Source organism: Coturnix japonica, chromosome 4, assembly GCF_054131305.1.
Source record: "Coturnix japonica strain WE chromosome 4, WE-NBRP24, whole genome shotgun sequence".
NCBI classification, from domain to species: Eukaryota; Metazoa; Chordata; class Aves; order Galliformes; family Phasianidae; genus Coturnix; species Coturnix japonica.
Window position 1 is genome coordinate 32,809,414 of NC_140666.1, and position 6,000 is coordinate 32,815,413.

The 6,000-nt window shown below is 35.1% G+C and overlaps 1 protein-coding gene across 2 annotated transcripts in view; it reads left to right on the forward strand.

Annotated features, from left to right (window-relative positions):
- LOC107313128 (uncharacterized) overlaps positions 1 to 2,824 on the forward strand; it is a 542,029-nt gene extending 539,205 nt beyond the window's left edge. For both annotated transcript variants that reach the window (XR_014945262.1, XR_014945265.1), the window contains exons 9-10: positions 368 to 674; positions 2,765 to 2,824. The gene's annotated coding sequence lies outside the window, so the exon portion shown is untranslated. The remainder of the gene's footprint in view (positions 1 to 367; positions 675 to 2,764) is intronic.
- Positions 2,825 to 6,000: the final 3,176 nt, after the last annotated feature.

Here is a 6,000-nt window from a genome sequence, read left to right on the forward strand (position 1 = left end):
TGAATATCTCCTGTAAGCATTCTCCTAGACATATTTGTTTTTCTTTTTTTTAACTGAATTTTGCAAACTTGCATTGAAAAAGTGTATGAAATAAAAATAACTAAAGGCCCTATAGTTCCCGCCCCAACAATCTGTTTGATCATCAGATGCATTCACTGTTTATAGAAGGGGAACCCACTCTTTTCATTTCCAGTCTTGTCTGTCCATAGTGGGTAAAGTCTTTTTGAGTCCTCTTAATTCTGTACCAGTCTATTTCTCATATTCAAAGATTTGTGAAATTTCTTTTTCCTGTTTGTTCTCTGCAAACCTCTGGAAGTGCTAAGTAGAAAAGGGGTAAGCCATGTCAAACTGTTGCATGTGTTTCCAGAGTATGCAGAAATTTACAGAACCTGGACCTTGGCATCTCTTATTGTCTGGCTGAAGGGGCTGAGGTGATGAAACAGAAACCAGTCGTTGTCTTGGAAGATTGTACACAGGGAAGTGGAGTGCAGGAGCGCCTGTGGACAACTGGGACAAGATTTCTGTTCCTTCTTACTCTAGCCAACCAACAGAGCTGGAGGAGATCTTTGAGAGAAACTGCCGCTTTTCCAGCTAGCAGAAATCATCTGGTTTAAGGAGTATCTCTGAAAGGGGATTTTTATTTTTTCTGGTCTGTTTGGAGCCTATTTGCTGAGGTAGGTTTTACCTTTCTTAACCTCTTTGGTCCTTCTCAGTTGCTGCATCAGAAGGAGTGCTTAGGGACATATCATAACATTGATTTCCAGGCAGAACCCCACTGGGTTCTGTGGGAATTCTATCTTAAAAATCAATGGTATAGTATGATTCAAAATAATAAAAAGAGAGCAAAAGGGCACAGAATTTAGTTAATCTATGACCCGTGATGTTGGAAAGTTCATTAGTTACTTGCATCACACAGAGAATATACTGAGCAATGCTGTGCATGACTTGTTCAGAGACTGAATGCTTTTATTTTAACAAAGCTAGTTTACATAAATGGTGGAGAACTGCATTTGAGGCACAGAGTCTGTGACTTACCTTACAGTTTATCCAAACTTTTGAATGAACTTTCTGCACTATAGCTATACTTGTCACTCAAATGCAATCTTTCAATGCTGAAAACTATTATCTGCTCTTATGATACTATTATGATCTCTTATGATATCTTGTTGTTTCTATATCTTTGCCACTTTGTATTTGTCAGAAATTAAGGCTTTCATTTTGCTTTGGCTTTGTGATCTTCCAAGTGAACAATTCAGTTATCCCTCTTTCCAGTAAGCAAACTCCTTTTATTGGTTTCAGTACTTAATGTGTGAGATTTTGTTGTTGGCTTTTTTTTTTTTTTGTTAGTTTTTCTTTCTGCTTTTATGCCCACTTGTTCATATTTTCAAGAATTTTAACTAGAAGTCTGATTTTTGATGCTGGATGTAATGAAGTTCTGTGGCGCTGATTAGTTATTTGAAAAAGACAAATTGGTATCAATGATTGGGAAAAGAAAATCAATTTATTATATGTAAACTTATAGATATAAGCAAGAATAGGAATTGGACTTTTTTTTAAAAAAAGTTCCTGGGAATCATTATTTTCTATCAAAATGCATATATTTTATACGCTAGCATCTTAGATAAACCACAGTGCAGCCCCATGACTGCTTGTAACACTGATAACCTACTTTGAACATATAACTAGATTTTTGACAATGCAGGAGTTAATTACTGCTATGGGGAAAGATGCAAAAGTAAAGCAAAATAATGAAAAAGCATTTTTTCATTATTCTGCCCCCATGATTCGGAGGCACATATCAAATGTGTTCAGAATATACATATTTCTTCAAAAAGAGTAACTGAAAGAACAGTATCCCTGCATTTACTTTTGTTTTTACTTAATCTAACTGGAAGCAGAATAGTATTAGGGGTATCATTCATGTAATTACCAAGAAATACAGGCAATTCTACATGAGTAAAATGTTCAAACATTTTAAAAACTATTGTTGTGGTTTGAGGTTCACAAACATATAGAACATTATACTTGAAGAGGGGGAAGCAGTGGCAGTACTACTCTTAGGAAATGGATGAAAAATCTTCTGGGTATTAGCACAGAAACTTATTGGAGAGTAACCAAGGGAGCTCTAAGAAAGAGTTGCAGACTGAATCAAAGCTCAAAACATGTGAGGCTGTAGCTACTGATCTCTGACCTTACTAAATGTGAGATCTTGTATAGCAGCTTACACGGTTCATGTTCAGGTGGATAAGAGTAAATGCTGAGCAAATCTTCAGGTCTTTCCTCTTTCTTCTGTAAACAGTGTCTTGTTTGAACATACCTGGAATTTGTGGATTAGTGTGGGAGTCCAAATGTGGTTGCTGCTGCTTAAAGATAAATAGATATAAAATGAAAATATATAATCTTGGGGAAAGTAAACAATATATAAAATAAATAAATTATACCTTTCTGAAGAGGTGGATTTTGCTGAGTGAAGGCAGATTGATCTGACAGCCAGGAGTTGCTGGTGATGACTAGAGAGGAGAGAGGAATGAGTCTAATGTGGAAGCCCAAGGGGGCTTTCTGGAATTTTTTTCCCAACTATTTACAAAGAAAATACAGGGGCATCTAAGCCCCAAGCTGTAAAAAACAAGTACATGCTTTTTACACGATTGATTTGTGTCCTCAAGGATAGGGACACTAAGTGCAGTTGCAAGCACGATGTACTGTGGTATTTATAAAATATGTCCAAATTAAGCCCTATATTTTTCCTCCCTTACATGAACAGAATTTAAAGAAGACAAGAACGACAACTTCAGATTTTGAGATGAGAAGCAGACAAAAACAAGGAAGGTAAATTGATTTTTGTTATTTTTATTAGCTGCCTATATAAAGCTAGAAAATGATCAAAGGCAGATAATGCAGGTGTATGTTTAAACCTCTTCTATCTCATCTATACTGTTTATTTATTTTTGCAGCTTTAAAATTGAAATTTGAATTGCTCTACCTTGAAAATTTTGCTTTTTTAATTTTTATTTATTTATTTTTTTAAACTAATCAAACAAACCAAAATATACCCAAGGGAAAACAGACCTTGTTGAATTTGACTAAGTTAACAAATGGGAAATGAGGAAAAAAAAAATAATCTATTTTCATAAAATAAGACTTGTCTTATATTTCACTACAATTTACCATTTATTTCATTCAATCACTCATTTATGTCAGTGCCTTTTTGTGTATGTATCTATCCACAGCACACTTCTGTATATACTTTAGTCAGTTTTTGGGGTTAGATTTCCAGTGATCTTGAATTTCTGCAAGTACTCAATCAGATAGTATGTTTGCTACAACATGACAAGACATGCAAGCGATTTTTACATTATTCAACCAGTACTCTGTACCCTGCTACAGTTATCCTAGGATGTATCCTGTTGCAAGAAAAAGCCTGATAACTGTGATTTGGAAGTTTGTTGTAACTCCTGCAGAAGCTGGTCACCATGTGTATCTTCCCTGTAGTAGGTGTTTGATCTGGAACTGAGAGAGATTTTTTTATTTTTATTTTTTAAATTTAAGATATATACACAAATACACATATAATGAAGCCATGTATCTTTAAGTTTCTGCTCTTTTTCTTTAACGTTTGTTCCCGCTGTCCCCCGCCCCCCCCCCCCCCCCCCCCCCATGGGTTGTAGAAAAAACAAGATTGATTGGACTTTCACCATCCAAATGATCTCTGCACAAAGGTATGACAGAAGAAATTGATTTTCACTTTTCATCAATATTTCTAAATTGTAACACATATTTTACACTAAAAAAAAAAAGATGCATCACCCTGTTTTTTATCAGCATTCCTGAAATAAAGAGCATTGCAAGCTACCAGCTTGGAAGTTTCAGATTAGTAATTTACAGCCTACAAATGGATTTCTTTCTTTCAATGATAAGTCAGTCAGTGAACCATTTATTGCACATGGATGATAGGTAATTCACTCACTGAATGTGTTTTTTTTTCTTTCTTTTTGGCATTTCTCCTCAAAGCTTGAGACAGAATGAATTTTGATTGAGACTTTCTGAACATTTCCAAAGTTTCATGCTTTATTTAGCTATTACCGGATGAGCTTTGATAAACCATGATGTATGAGCTGAGCATTCCCTTCATAAGTTTGGTGAGATTTTAATTATTGTTAATGTTAGAACTTGAAATACTGTTGTAAACCAGTTCGAACTACAACTTCATGTATTTTGCTTCATCATTTTTCCTGACTTGTAACTGATTTCATTGGCAATGTGCAAAGCTGCTCTGATCCCCCATATGTCCTCCACTTATGATTCTGTCTCAGGTAGGAGAAAGGAGCTTTTGTATCTCCAGAGAGACCACATTTTCTAGCAAATGTTGACACTCTTCAACATCTTTTACAGATGAACTTGTTTATCTACATGTGTTTAGCTTTCTGCTTTGATGGTTATATTCAGATAAATGTTACTATAAATCATATTTATTTTCCTAGGATTGGATGTGAAAATTCACCTCTGGGAGAGGTAAGAATGAAGCAGCTCATATTAGCTTAATAAAACAGCTGAACAAGACACATTTTCAATGCCATTTACCTATTAAACCCATTTCTTAGGACTTTGTGAGAGTCTGATGTAAAAATTTATCTGAAGATACATTCTAAAGACTGCTAGAAGACTTTAATATTGTTACAATGTAAACCCAAAGTTTAATTACTCATTTATTATGCACTTTTTGACTGAGCAGCATTACAATGCATATTTGTTATATATACACACATATAAATACAAATATAATTGCGGGGTGAATCTCACAGAGTATGTAATTTATTTCTCCAAAGATCTAATGATTCTAAGGAATTCTAATGACAGAGAATTCACCACTTTGCCTTAACGTTTCTATTTTTTTTTTAAATTATTATGTTGATGTGTGGAAGTCGCACTCTATAACCACAAAGTAGTTGTAAAGCAGGTCTGTTTAATGAGTGATGTGCATACACCCTGGTGCAAGGGGGATAGCTCCACCTGACTTGCACACCGTTAGGAGAAAGTGTGCTACAGATATAGGCTGAACTAACACATAATCAGTAGTTCGCAGGAATTCAGATACATATTCATTACAATCCTGAGATTGTATTAGCATGCGGTCCCTCCCCCCCGCGTGTGAGCAGTGAGTTGTGGGGGTAGTTGTAGGATGAAGGCTCATGGTATTCCTCACAAAGGCTAATCATCTTCCTTGCTGTAAACTTTTGACCCTCCGGGAAGGGCACCCCCCCAGCCTGTTCCAGCTTGCCCTGTGGACATCTAATCACCTCACTGTCTTAGGGCTGTTCCACCCTTATTTTTACGCCCTTCATCCCCTTTGTTATTCCAGACTAAGTGTCTGCAATCCCCATTCTTCTAACAACTTCTACATAAATCTTTAAACTACCCCAGTCCCAGTTTCTGTGAAGTCACTTTCTCTCCCTTACTGTGGGGCCCTTCTCTCATCCTTCAATTTCTTTTTCTTTCTTTCTTTTCTTTTTCTTTTTTTCCATTTCCATCTAGGATCCACTGCAATTGTTTAGCTCCCTTATCTAGATACCACTCTGTATTTAGGTATGTACTTTAAATAATTAACAATTCTATACATAATTATATGTACATTCATGGTGCATGTTATTAATCTTCTACAATACATAAATATGCATATTAAATGCCCAAATATTCCCTAGATCATCCTGAAAACATATTTAAAAGCTCTAGACAATATATATGAGTATGTTTTCTTTTTGTAACACAATAAATCTAATCTTAAAAATAGTGAGAAACACATTTATTAGTTGCACCTTTTCTTACCTTTTTTTTTTTTTTTTAGATCCATATGTATTTTCTAAAAGTTATCGCTCTTGGGCCAACTTGTATTTTTTATTTTTATACACTAGATAAAACACAAGATGTTAAGCTTACCTTAGAGGAATATTTTCTGTCCTGGAAACTGATTCATGGCAATCTTCTTAAAATCAGTTTTCAAGT